This window comes from Tiliqua scincoides, chromosome 2 (genome assembly GCF_035046505.1).
Source record: "Tiliqua scincoides isolate rTilSci1 chromosome 2, rTilSci1.hap2, whole genome shotgun sequence".
NCBI lineage: Eukaryota > Metazoa > Chordata > Lepidosauria > Squamata > Scincidae > Tiliqua > Tiliqua scincoides.
In genome coordinates, this window is record NC_089822.1 from 132,041,272 (window position 1) to 132,055,881 (window position 14,610).

Below are 14,610 nucleotides of genomic sequence, written 5' to 3' on the forward strand. Positions count from 1 at the left end.
CACTCAAAGAAGAATAAAAACTCCTCTAGGGGAATCCACCAAGGAAAGGCAAAAATCTTAGCTGAATCCTGCAGATAAAATTATTTGCTTATTGCAATACTGGCACTCAATGTATTGTGTCCTCTCATATTTAGAAGAGGAGACCAACTGTCCCTCTTCACCCCAGCATTGCGTCTTTTTCAGTGGCTGTTTGGTGTCTCGTCTGTATTTTTTTTTAGAATGTGAGCCCTTTGGGGACAGGGAACCGTTAATTGATTTATTTTACTATGAAAATCTCTCTTGTTGAAATGCAGTATATTAATATTCTTGCTGCTGCTGCTGCTGCTGCTGCTGCTACTACTACTTATTTTTATTATTATTAGTGATGGAAACATGGGCCTAGAGCACTGCTCTTCATCCATTTTTCAGATTCCTGCTTTCTCAGATAACAGTATATTTTTAGTTCCACTGAGCATACAACTAGCATACTAAGCCAGGGGTGTCAAGCATAAGGCCCGCAGGCTGGATGAGGCCCCCAGAAGCAATTTATCCAGCCCCCATTATAAGAAGGCTCTCATAGCATTACAGTTGAACTCTCTCATATCTTGAAATTATGAACAAGATCTGCACATTTTCTCTTCTGTCACTTGCAAGTAATGAGTTTCTGTGTGAGTATAAAGTGTTTACGTCTGGCCATCATCCACTTAATGATGTCACTCCCTGCTTAATGATGTCACTCCTGGCCCTCAGCAGGTGCCATGAATGCTATTCTGCCCACTACCTGAAATGAATTTGACACCCCTGTGCTAAGCATTCCCAACTGGGAGGTGGGGTGGAGGGCAGGAATTTTCAGGAAAGCAGAAGACAGGGGAATCAGTGGGTGCCACTTCCTTGCTGTCATTCCCCCCTCCCCATCTGACCTTGCCTTGCTTCTCTTCTTCAGGATTTCAATATAGCTCGGTATTCTGTAGTTATAACCTTAAATATTCCAGTGGATTACATGTGTGCCACATTTACAACTCTTATTCAGTGCAAACTAGATCTACAATGACTTTGGGAGATGAGGTTTCCAGATTTTTCCAAATTCTCAGGGTGCAATCCTAACCCCTTATGTCAGTGGTTTCCAGCACTGGCATAGCGGTGCCAATGGGACGTGTGCTGCATGCTGCAGTTGGGTGTCACTCACGGAGGCCTCCTCAAAGTAAAGGAATGTTTGTTCCCTTACCTCTGAGCTGCACTGCCCTTAAGTCAGAGCTGGAAAGCACTGACATGAGGGGCTAGGACTGCACCCTCAGTCTTCTAATCAGTTTGCCAAAATGTTGGAAAATGGATGAATTTTGGTTTCATGCAAAATACCATATCAAGCATGCTCTGAGTGTTCCTTTGCAGAAAAGGTGTCTTGATAGGAAAAGTGACCTGTGATTGAAATGAAACTAGTTCACACCCTATAGAGGACACCCTAATTTTTGGTCTATTGACTCACTTTACTGTAGCTGAAACCTACTCCTCCTCATCTAATTGCTTCTGGAGCAAAATATGCTTGTTTTCTAAAGGACTTTTATCTATGAAAGTTAGGAACATAGGAGGCTGCCTGATACCAAGTGAGACCCTTTGGCCATCTGATTTAGTGTTCTCAACACAGATTGTCAGAGGTTCTCTAATGCTTCAGAAAGGAATTTTTCTCTGCCCTTCATGGAGATGCCAAAGATTGACCCTGGAATCTTCTGCATGCAAAGCAAATGCTTTTCCCATGAGCAGCAGCCTCTCCCAAGCACATAACTGGTTGTGCTGAACCACAGCTTGCCTCGTCACCGCTTCTGAAGATTAACTGTCCTAGAGCCATTTCTCTGGGTAGGTTCTGTGGTCCAAGGCTTTTCATTTTTCATTTTTTGCTGTTGCTGCTGTTGTTCCTAGTACCACTTCTCTCAGCACTACCTTAGACAGATACCACTTTTCTAAGTGCTGCCAGTCAGGGCCAGACTATCCATGAGGCCAACTGAGGTGGTAGAGGATTGATGGGGGAAGCATACATCTCCACTGCTTGTCCACCTCTTCCCTGGATTGTATAAAGGAGAAGGAAAGGGAATGAAGTGGTAGGCTAGATTGTCAAAAAGGAGCAGAGATGGGTATGTAACTAGGTAAGGTGGCACAGCTTTCAGTACACCGTCTCAGGCACCAGGAGGTTTTGGGCCAGCCCTACTACCATAGACAGCGGCCATGCAATGGACTGGGTGGCTTGTCCCGCAGTTGGGGCTTCTCTCTGCACCCTCCTCCTTCAAGCCATACCATTTTTGTAGGGCTGGGCAGCTGCACAGCCACATCAAGCCCACTGGTGCACCTCTGTACCAGCCATCTCCAATTCCAGGAGGCCAGGAGGGGCAGGATGACATGGCCACTATGTTAATGGAGCTAAGTACCATCTGCCTTTCTGTGAAGGCCACTAGTGATACTAGTACTACTGGTTGGCAAGTGGGCAAATCAGTAGCTCTGAGTAGCTGCCAATTTGTTGTAGCAGGGCTCAAGTTAACATGAGGATCAGCTCATAGCATTTTAGCTTAGCAGCTCCTTTTTAAAAGAAGCATAAAGGGGAACATGATTTGGCTAAAACTAAGGGAAGTCAAGGGTTAAGTCATGTGGATTTCCTTAAAAACTCCACTAACATTCCGCCCCCCCCCCCAATAACTTAAGCACCGATCACAGTAAAAAGTGTGGTCCATTTAACAGGAAACTCCTGCAAGATTTACACAAGCATAAGCCAAGCAAATGGAGGCCATTTATGCATCAAATTAAAGAAGGATCAAATGAGTAAGTGCTCCCTGTAAACTTAGGAATGCACTGCCAGTGGAGGGGAAGGTCACATGAAACGTGTTTAAATATTCTGGTACTTAGAAAACTTGCAATGCACTGGAAAGGGAACCTAGCCTGATGGACTTTTGGAGGGGGGAAGGAGTTTTTGAAAGCATCCAATTTTGCAATATCTCTGTGTTCATCTATCTAATCCCTGCAGTATGGATGCTAAAATTAATCCTAGATATGTATATAATTGTACCTCTGGGAAATTTCAGTAGTCTTATTGAAACTCCTGAATTGCCTTAGATTTTCACCAGTTGAGGAACCAACCTCCAAATTCACTTCACATGTCACCCTGGGCAAAATTTCATCTACAGAGGAAACAGGATAAATATGTGTTCCTAACAAAGGAATATTCAGTGCTGCTCTCCCTCATTGGCTAGCGTTTCTGTGGCAACTCATTCCCATTCCTTAAATGTTTTGTATTTATTTCCTTGTGGCATAAAAACATCTTCCTTCCTTGTGCTTTTAGGCATGGGTGTGACATGTGGCAGTATTCAAAAATGAGATTTAAGTTCAAAACATGAACTTGTAATAGGTGAACCAGCCCTAAGATGCTTATGTTACAGCAGACATACCAGTTTGGCGGGGTCTTTGCTCTGCAGCTTTCTAAATGTGATGGTTAGTCCCAGTGGTGTCACTAGGGGGTGTGGGGGGTGCAGGCCATACCGGGTGACACACAAGGGGGGTGATGCACACTGGGAGGGTGATGCGCTAAAATCATGGTGGTTAGGAGTAATACCATCATATTATATACCGTTGGATGCAGAATTTCGAGCAGAATGCAATGCAAAAAATGGGAGTGAAAAATTGCCTTTCTATCAAAAGTTATTGGCAAAAAACCAGAAAACAAAAAATTCATGGAGCCCAATGGAAAGAGGAACCAAGGGGTATCACGTGTTTACTCATGAATAGGTGAACATGCCTTACTTCATCTGAAAGGGCAGGCTGAGAGGAATCCAACAACACCAGAATGGTCCAATGAATGTAGCCCCCAAAAAACACCCAAGAAGGAGGTCCCTCCCTCCAAGCTGGTGAATGTATTGAGCCCTATGGAGAGCAAAACTAAGCTACATGGTCACGTTTACATGTAAGCAAATATGCCTTGGCTCCTGGACAAGTCAGGCAAAGGGAAATGTGAGGCTACCAGAATGGTCCTGATTTGATGCAACTAGAGCTCAACAAATGCTCCAGAAGGCAGCCCCCACCCCACCCCTATAAAAAGAATGAAACAGGCTTGACTGGTAAGGTGAAATTTTTTTCTGTTTTAGTCTGCAGTCTTATCCACACTTTCCTGGGAGTAAGTCCCACTGACTTTTATGGGACTTTCTTTTGAGCAGACAGGCATAGGATTGGGCTCTCAGACTTGCAAAGCCAGGTGGGTCCTGATAGTGATATGCCTGAAATATAAGAACTTAAATTGAACTGGGTACTGGGTAGGGGTGAAAATCTTACTGATTCTTTTTTTTTTTGGGGGGGGGGTGTTATTGCAGGTAGGCTACAGAGAAAATTCACTTGGTGGAACAGGGTTGGCTTTCCCTTATTTATTGATTTTACTTTAATTTATTTATAATTATTTATTTTAATTTGCTTTATGATGGGTCCTGGACAGATTGTCATTCTAAGAAGTGGGTCCCAGTGCTAAAAGTTTGAGAACTGCTCCAATAAGGTGTTAGTAAGTTGACACCCTGGGGGGAGGTGACACCACTAGTGACCAAAATCACTAAAATCAGAGTTTGGAGGAATAATACCATCATGTTATATATCAATCAATGTGTAATTTCATGCAGAATGCGATGAAACAAACTACGTTGAAATATCTTTATTATATCAAAAGGTACAGCCAAAAAACCAATGAGGCGGGGCAATGGTAGATCACCATGCCCACCACCTAGAGTGTTGCCCCGCCCACTGCAGGGGGGTGACGTGCTGGCCTCCCGCACTGGGTGACGCGAACCCTAGTGATGCCACTGGTTAATCCAGATGTGAAGACAATATTCTCCAGCATCTTGAATTACCTGCACATCTGGACCATCTTGCATTGGGTGACCAAAGTAATTGCTAAACAAGCAAAGATTTTCACAGTAAATTACAAGGACCAAGTTTTTATGAACACATTTAAGCAGGATGTATTTTGATTGTGGAAGAAGATGACAAGTGTAGTATGCCTTTAAAAAAAAAAAGGTGAAAGTATCAAACCTAAATAACTACAGAGAACTTTTGGGATGTGATTTTGCTACAGCGGAAATGAGTACTCACAAATATTGTGAGTTTGGATTTAGAGTGTGCCATCCAATCCACCCATCCCTGCCCCATCTCCTCCTTTCCACCCCCTCCCTGCCCTTCCGCCATCCCCTGTGCATGGCTTACATGCTCTGGCAGGCCTCATGATGTCTGCAGTAGCTAATGGTGCTGATGCAAATTGCTTTATGCCTTAGAGCAGAGGCTGGCACATTATCAAGTATGGGGGAGGTAACATTTGGTATGCTGCCCCAGTGATCAGCAGCTCTTGGACCAGCTGTGGCTCCACCTGGCCCAGCCAACTCCTGAAGTCTCAGTATTGGTGACAGTTGTAGGGCCCAATATGCCATTGGGGGTGGACAAGGGAGCCATGGAGAGCCCAGGATCAAATGGTGCCCCAAGACCCCCAGCAACCTTGCAGTGGCCACAGTAACAATAGCTATCGTAGCAGATTCCTTCTCTTTGCAAATGTATGTTTGACTAGGGTGTACGTTGGTTCCAAATGGATGAAAAATGGAAATTAATAGGGTCCATTTGTTTCATTGGTTACTAGAAATGAAAGGAACGGCAGGGTCACAAATGAGTTCTGACCCTGTAACTTATTTGAGCCCTTTGTTTCATCTTACTGTAGATGATGAAAAATGAGCCTACCCCCCCCCCCCCAGAACCTGGGCATGATGGGAATGAAGAGTCCCGGAAGGATGGATTCCCTGCTCACCAGAGAGCAGGGTGAGCAAATCTAATGCTATTCAGGGCCGTGGGAAAAGGGAAGATCCAAATCACTCTTCTCAAGGAAAACTTCCTCATCTGGTACAAAGAAGAAGCAAAGATCTTTCTTGCAAGGTCAGTTCTCCCCATTTATGCTTCCTAGAACTCTTTAGGTTACGATAAGATTTGGAGACAAAAAAAGATTTCCTCCCAGATGTCTCTGGTGTCCCCTGCAAGGGATGCAACAAACAACTAAACAAATGAGTTTGGTGTATGAAATGAACACAATTTCAGTTGCAAAAATGAAAGCAAATGGAATAACAAAGTGAAAAAAAAAAATCGTGCACATCCCCAAAAGCCCAGAGGCTTCTGGGGTAGCACTACTCTTGCCCACTGTGGCTGGAAATCTAGTGTAGAAACTGTGCAGAATTTGAGGACCCAGATGATAAAACAGATTTGGGCATTACACAGTCACAGTAACACGTATCATCAGCCACAGAGTCTGTTCCCAGCATCCTCCATTTGATATGTCAGAAGCTAAGCAGGGTCAGGCCTGGTTAGTACTTGGATGGGAGACCGCCTGGGAATACCGGGTGCTGTAGACTTATACCATAGTCTTTCGAGACTGAAGGTTGCCAACCAATTAGAGTTGCCGGTGAACCTAAAGAAGCAAGACTCAAAGTGGTTTCTTAGGCAAAACATCCGAGCAATACTGAGGGAATCAAAGGGGAAAAAAGAGGTTTTAGCAAGATTGACACACATACAACCTTCCATGTAGCTAGACATTTGGTGGTGAGGAAACCTACAGTGGCCGGTAACCATTACAGAACTGCCAAAATGCAGGAAGCCCAATATGTTATACAGTTATTAGCTATTTTATTGTTATTTAATTAATTAAAGGTATTTAATGGTGTAGCTATCAGTGCAGTAAAATGTAATTTTATATTTTAAAACAATACTTTTAAGATTGTTACAAACTATGTAAGATTGGCCTGCCGGCCAGGGTGCTCTGCAACAGCGGAACCAAGTTCTGCTTTCACAAAATGGCCACGGGCAGAATGCGCCGCCAGCGGCCATTTTGGGAGTGCTGCTGCAAGATGGAACCTGTTGCAGCCACTGGAGTAGGTAAGGCAGGGGAGGGAACAGGGAAGGGGTGAAACCAGGCAGGGAGGTAGAGGAATGAGGTGGTGGGGAGGCTGCGGCAGGTGATGGATCCTGCAGTGATGATGCACGCCAGATCCTATTCACTCCTTCAGCAGCCTCTTCCCCCTTTCTCCCCTCGGGCCAGCTACATAAAGGGTGTAGGTCCGAGGAGACCCATTGCAGAGTGGGAGGCTTGCAGAGGGGTGACGGGATTTAAAACTCCTTTTCCCTCCAAAGCCTCCCAATCCCCCCCCCCCAGATACAGCACACTCCTTTTGGCATGGCTACACCAGCAGGGGGGAAAGGATAGGATTGGGCTTCTATGGATTGGGCTTCTATAGTGATCATGGGGAGCAAGTACTCGGTAGTGAAGTGAGATACTGATTGCACACTTTTCCTTATAAATGAAAACAGAAAATGCAGGGCGGAGGGCTGGAATATCACGGGGAGAATATCACTGGCTGCAACTCTAAGTGGTCACTGGGTTTTACCCAAAATGAATTCAGCGTGAATTTAAGATTCTTCTGTAGGCAAAATCTCAGAGGATTTAAAGGGTAGGCAAGATTTTCTGTCAAGCTAGCAATACTTTACATTATGCATACTAAATATAATATGTAGGCAATTCCTTAATATGCCCAGTTCTGTTTGGCTATGCAAAAGGACAGATGGATCTGATTTTCTTTCATGAAATGGATGTTTTTGAACATCTTATCTCATGCAATATAAACAGTAATCATGAGTTGTCATTTGATGGAGCAAACCATAATCCACAGCATACCATTTATGACAAGCCCTTTGTCCAGATCAAATCAACAAATCAACAACAAAAAGTCAGGATGGAATTATAAATGCACTTTGTTGGCAACTCCTGTGAAAGTCTGAAAGCCATCATGAACAGGCTTAATGAATGAACGGTCAACAGCCACGAGTGGTAGTGCAATGCTAATCACATTGGAGTACGCTTACAAGGGAATAAGAGCCCAATCCTATGCATGTCTACTGAGAAGTAAGCCCCATTAGAATTAATGGGGCTTACTGGGGCTTACTCCCAGGGAAGTGCGAATAGGATTAGGCTGTAAATTCCATTAAACCATGGGAGTAAGCTTCTAAGCAAACATGCATAGGATTGTGCTGTAAATAAATCAACCATGAATTTCTACATTAGACTATTTTCTTCCCTGCCTTTTATAGCTCATTGCATCCTAAATTGCTGTAGTGGGTTTCGGTAGGTTCAAATAAATCTATAAAAATGGCAAAATGAGATTTAAAACATCTCAAAAAATAATTGGTGTACTAGTGCTATATTATGCATGTTTATACCAAAGTGTTTCACTTACTTCCACCACCTGGCCTCCCCCATCCAATGAAATGAAGCAAACAAGACCCCACTTCTCTCCCTGGGAGAGCATGATCCAGTACTGTCTTCACTCCTCTTTCCATCTGTCTTCTCCACTTTATCATCAATCTGTGTTTGTGGTCAGAGCTGACTTTTGACCTTAGGCAAAATGACACCCACACACACACACTGAACCTGATGCTTCTTAGTTAAGGTTCTTTACAAATGGCAGAATTAAAGGCAGCATTTCAACTCTCTTGATGATGATATCACCACTCTTCTTATAGGAGAAGTCCTGGTGCTGTGCACCGCACTACCCACTCCCTGACTACTTCCTGGAGACAACAATTATGGAATGGAAATAAGGGTCAGAGTTTTATGGATTAACTTGTATGATCTGCAACAAGATAAACCCACTCCCTTTCCCCTTCTGTTTTTCAGCAGTGACTACTGTACTCTGCTGGAGCATATTCTGAGGTGAGAGCTAAGATGACATGCCTCTCACTGTCTCCTTGATTTAGGTGGCTCCACCCTGGCTCAGAGTCTGGGTTCAGACTTCCAACTGATCCTTGCTCCTGATTGTCTTCTGCCACTGGTGCCAAGGAGGGTCCTGGAGGCATCAGTCCCAAACCATCTCAGTCAATGAAGCTACCACTATCTAAGGCTGCTTCCCATCCCATTTGCCTGTGAGCCAGTTCACAAAAGATTGTTTGGGGTACACTTCTTATCATCACTGTAATGTTTTACCCTTACTCATGGCCATTCTGGGAATTGTTGGCATCATTCAGTCTCGGAAGACTATGGTGTCACGCTCTGAATGGTGGTTCTGGAACAAAGTGTCCTCTCCAGTGCGCAAAGCCTGGGTAAAGTAGGTATGGAGGATAGGCTGTTACCCATGCAGCAAATCCCCCCTCTCCACGTCGCTGAAATGGTCCAATGGAAAGGCAGAGGCCAATACGGTTGGTTCCAGCGGCGTCGCAGGAGTTGCCAGAACATGACTGTGTTCAGCCATGAACTGCCTCAGGGACTCCGGCTCCAGATTTTGCCTCGAGGTTGACCCCTGAAGCCTTTTCCATAAGTGGATGTAGCCACAAGGCAGTGGAGGTTTGGGATCAGAGTTTTCCTTCTCTCAGATGAGCTGCCTTCCCCGGCTAACAAGTCCCATCTACCCGGTGACTGTTCAGTCGCCTCTTACGACAAGTACAGCCAAACTGAGGGCCTATTCTTATCCCCAGCCCCCAGGGGTATTCTGGGAATACAGCAAAACAAACAAGCAAATAAAATCCCTACTGAGCCCCTAAATAGTGACCAGCGAATCCACACCAGCCACTCCCATAAATAGTTGGATGAGACAGTTGCCACTTTGACTCACACTAAGACCAAATGGGGAAGGTGTGGCTGCTTAAGTTCAGACTCTCCACACCTTTCCCTCACTGCTCAGCATACCTTTCCATTTGCATGGGACCAAACTCAGGAACCATATGTGTCTCCTTGACATATAATGTGCAGTTCTCAGAAATATGTTGGTTGAACTCCTTTTTGCATCACAATTAATATAAAAGGTAAATAAAGAGGATCCCATAGGAGGAGAAAAGTGGGATAAAAACAAAGCAAATAAATAAATAATAAGAAATTTTCAAGTTTTATAATTATTTACTGGGTATAAACGGAGAGTCCACTGGATTAAAATGTAAGCTTAATGTTCATGGCGAAAAAAATATATTTATGAATTTAAATGCTTCTTAAATATTGTGGCTCTCAAACTTCTCTCTTGAGGCTCTCAAGCATCTGAAGTTTATCATATGTGGCTTTTGCGTTAAGCAAATTTGGCCGCCCCTTCCCTATATCATGGCCTCATCTGCATTCCTCCAAGGGTGAAAGTAAAACTATCCCCCCAATGGGATGGGGGGAGTAGTATCATCATCAAGCAGATCACATTGGACTCAGCCTGTGGAAAAGCCTATACAGGGGTAGCCAACCTATGAGGTCCGCTGAAGCAGTAGCTTTGAGTGGCAGGGCTAGATGAGGTGCCTTGCACCCTGCACCTGTTCACTACTACTCCCAGCCTGTCCTCTGCCAAACCACTGTCCCATCCGTTTCTCATCCACTCAACCCAAGAGAGGATGAGTGGGGGCAGCTTACTTCCTCCTTCACCACTGCTGGAAACTGTAGCAGTGCAACTGGAGGAGGATATATAGGTCACAAAGATGCTGTTCTCAACGGCTATCCTGGAAGGAGAGCTGCTGGCAAGAGGAATACTTCCTTGTCTCCTCTGTCACCCAGCATTTCTTCAAAACAGGTCAGGGGGAAAGTTCTAGGGAATAGAGCAGGAACCTGTTCTGCTCCCAGGATCTTCTCCAGCCTGCAGGTTTTGAAGTAGTGCAGGCAAAGGAGGTAGGGAAGTGGCCACAAGGGCAGGCTGCATATATACACACAAAATGGCTGGTGATGGGGGCAGAATTTGATGTGCCATTCTAGCTTTGGGCAGGCCTGTTCCTTTCAGGAAAGCAGGAACTGTGCCTATTGGCAGTTTGATGGGGGTAGGGGGAACTAATCAAATCCAGTCATTGTCCCCCCACTTTCATTCCCAAACAGCTGATCGGCATTACCCCCAAGCCCGCCAATAACAAGACCAGACTTCGGCTTGGATATAAAATGGGCCACTTTATTAAATCTCAACTGCAGCAGGGCAATAACAATCACAACAAACGTGCGAGGCCTTATGGGGGAAACGGCCCTAGCCGTCTACCTTCCCCTGCAGACTCATTGGGCGTATCGCCTGGCTCGAGGCCCCAGCTGTCAGTTGCCAGCTCAGGTCTTTCAACACCACCCCCAAATGGGGCAAGGCAGCCAGACTTCAGACCAGCTGCCAGAGCGTCACCTGCCTGCCTCCTGGACCCGGTCAGGCATCATGGGAGCGATTCAGGCTCGCCCCTTACCTTGCTGCCCTGGATGGACACCGAGCCAGATACCTACCTACCCAGCCCCGCACGTATCCTGCCTAACCATAAAGTGACCAAACCCACCCTGGGGTGAAAAAACAGACATTGCACGGCCAGTTAGGATGCCTGCAAAAAATTCCTACCTGGCCCTAGAAAGCAACCAGCTAATCCCAGACTTGTTAACGGGAGGGTGGGTGGGGTTGCTGGCCGGGAGCGCACTGAGCCCCGCCGGAGCGCGTGCTCCAGACGGACGCTCTGGCCCCGTCTCCCCCTAGCCATGGACCAATCGCGGCAAAGCCTCAGCCCTGGAGCTCGAGGCGAGGCAGGGGGCAATCTGCTGCTGGCGCCTATCTGGCGCCAACAGCCTTTATTGCTGGCATTCTAACAGGGCCGCTGATACTATATGCAACTTGCTGAGTCGAATGGATTTTGAATGGTGAGTCAAATGGATCCATGATTTCCACATGGATACAGCTGGTACCCAGATAGCAACCATGCAGCATTATTATTGGTAATCTGTTTAATCTTTTCTAATTTTCAAAGCTTTTTGTTGTGTCTCATGCAGAGGAACACTCTGTACATCCTGGCTGCCTCCCCTGAGCAGTGCCTGGGTGGCATGCTCTGCTCCTGTGTAGGCCCTGTAGTGTTGGTTGGCAAGATCCCTCCCTCCCTTTAGGTGCCAGGTTAAGACATTATTATTAGACAGGTGTTTTATCTGAGAGGTTGCTGGCGATCTCCGATTCTCTTTATTTCCTGCTGTCATCTTACTCTTCGTGCAATTTTTTTTGTTTGTTTTTAAAATTAATTATGGCTGTTTCTATAGGTGGGTCTTTGTTATTAGTGAATGTTGTGATTGGCATTTTTCCTTATGGTTCTGAGCCACTGTAATGGAAGATCAGAAGATCGTCAGGTGGATGATGTGGTGCTGACAGCGATTCCCTGTTTTGACAGCTGGTTGACAGCTCTGGGAAGGGCAGGGCCGGCTCCACAGCTGTAATCAATCAAGGCCAATGGAGACCTGGTTGGACACCTGAGCTTCATTTGACCTTGATGGGACCCGAGCTAACGAGGTAGCTCACAGCTGAGCTGCATTTGGACTTAACAAGGGGCTGCAGGATAAAAGGCAGCTTCAGAAGGAGCAAAGGGCTGACCAGAGCAGGACGCTGAGCTAGCCAGGAGCGGGATGCTGACCCAGACCTACAGGAGAAGGGGACTGCCAGGACTCTGCTGGAGGACACATAGAGGAAGTGGCTGCTGAGACTCTGCTGGACACACACTCTGTTGCAGAAGACTGGACTGTGCTGTGGAGACCGGATTGGACTTGAATTGGAGGCTTCAGACCTTTACCCACTGAAGTTAAGTGGAGTTGTGGGGAGGGAAAGCCTCTGGACAAGAGGACTTTCAGGGAGTGTCTGTGTACTAGGCAATAAATTTGGTTAACTGCTATAGATAAGGAGTTCTGTGTTCATTCCATTGCACACCACAGCTGTTGTTTCTTGGAAAAGAAGGGTGTTAATTAGCCAAAAAGCAGGCATTAGAAGGGAGTTGGGATATTTGGATGGGACAAATTGGCGTAGTCGGCAGGATAGGACAAATTGGGACAGGACAACCACTTTCAAGGGTTTTCAGAATTGGAGAGGTAGGGCAGAACTGTTTTAATGAATGAGTTGAGCAAACAAGTGTCACGGAATGGATCATTTCCCCTCTTCAGCTAGGGGTGCCAACTCTGACTTAAACCATTCCTGGAGTTTGTTTTCTACTTCCCCAACTTGATATAATGCTGGAATGCTGAAATTCCTGGAGATGATGATATTATATTATTATTATTATTAGTAGTAGTAGTAGTAATACAGGCATTTATATACCGCCTTTCTTGGTCATCAGATTTCTCCTCAGACTTTAATTCAAGGCAATTTACATAGGCAGGCTGTTCTAAATCCCCGTAGGGATTTTTACAATTGAAGAAAGGTTCTATCTTTCAAGAACCGCACAACATTTCAGATGGATCTTTTATGGTCTGTTATCACTTTCTGGCCTCCAGATTCCTCCCACGCAGGCTGACAAGCCGCTCCTTCATCTCTCCAAGAGCAGGTGGAATAATTTGGCTAGGCTTGTCAGCTGCTTCAAGGTCTCGCCATTCACGGTTGCCTTGAACTGGCAACTTTCGGATGTTATCTTCAGGCAAACGGAGGCTCAACCCTCTAGACCAGACCTCCTGCCCTGTTAACACCTCCAGGATCACTTTCAGTAGGCATTTGGAGATTGATGTCAATTCCTGGGGACTCTGGGGAAATTCTGAAGGGTTGGCAATCCTATATACCAGGGATGGGAAAATCCAGTGGGGCTTGACTCAAATAGAGTCTAGAGTCACCGCCACTCCACGACTTGACTCAGAAAAGAGTCATAATGGGGGCACTTTTCAAGTTGCCGAGTCACCCTTTAGTGACTCTAAAGAACTCGAGTCAAGTCACCCTCCCTTAGAAAGTCTGCCATGGACAAAAATGGGGCTGCTGCCGGGCTCTTGTGTGCATGGGAGTTCACTCTAAAGACTTCCCTGTTGCCCCTTCCCATCTGTAAAGAGGGTGGGAGGGGGTGGGAGGATCTGCAAGAGAGCGGAGACAGAAGCGGCAAGAGGGAGGAGGGTCATGCACAGCAGCTGCTTACCAGAAGTTTACTGGGACAACTCAATCCTTTGCAGCTCTACTCAGAAGTAGCCATTCATTCAATGAGGCTTCCTTCACCCAACTACCAATGGAGCTTACAGCAGCTATGCCATGCGGTTGGCAAGCGTGATTGCTACAAACTGCCGCCATCCCCCTCTGAGTTTTTGCAGCCAATTGTAAGGCAAGAACCCCCTTGGGCTCCTCCTCCTGCACATCCTCAGTCAAAGATCCAATGATCATCAGTTCCTTCCTTCCTATCAGAGAGCTGCTCCCGCCTCTCCCCTCCCACCCTCTGCCAAAGCAGACATTAACCCTTCCCTACCTCCTGGCTGGAACTCCTTACTGCATGCTAGGTTGGAATGATGTCACTGCAAGGTTTTTCACGCTGTGAAAACAGTAAGCAAGCACACCCAGACACAGGTAGACTCGAGTCAGCATGTGTGGGGACAAGTGCCAAGTCAGGGGGTCCCTGACTCAAGTGTTTTTCAGAATCTTCCAGGTGTGCAACTCATGAGTCCACGAATCACAAAAAACCGTTGGTGCATTTTCGTGACGCAAGTCCGATTCACTGACTTGAGTTCCCATCCCTGCTACATACACAGTTGCTGGTGGCTGCTGGAAAGTGCACACACACACAGACCTATCCCTGGCCCCTCCAAACTTCTTTCCTGCACTTCAACACCAGTGGCTCTGGCTGGTGGAAGATTTAGGACAGACAAAAGGTGCTACTTCTTCACTATGCACATAA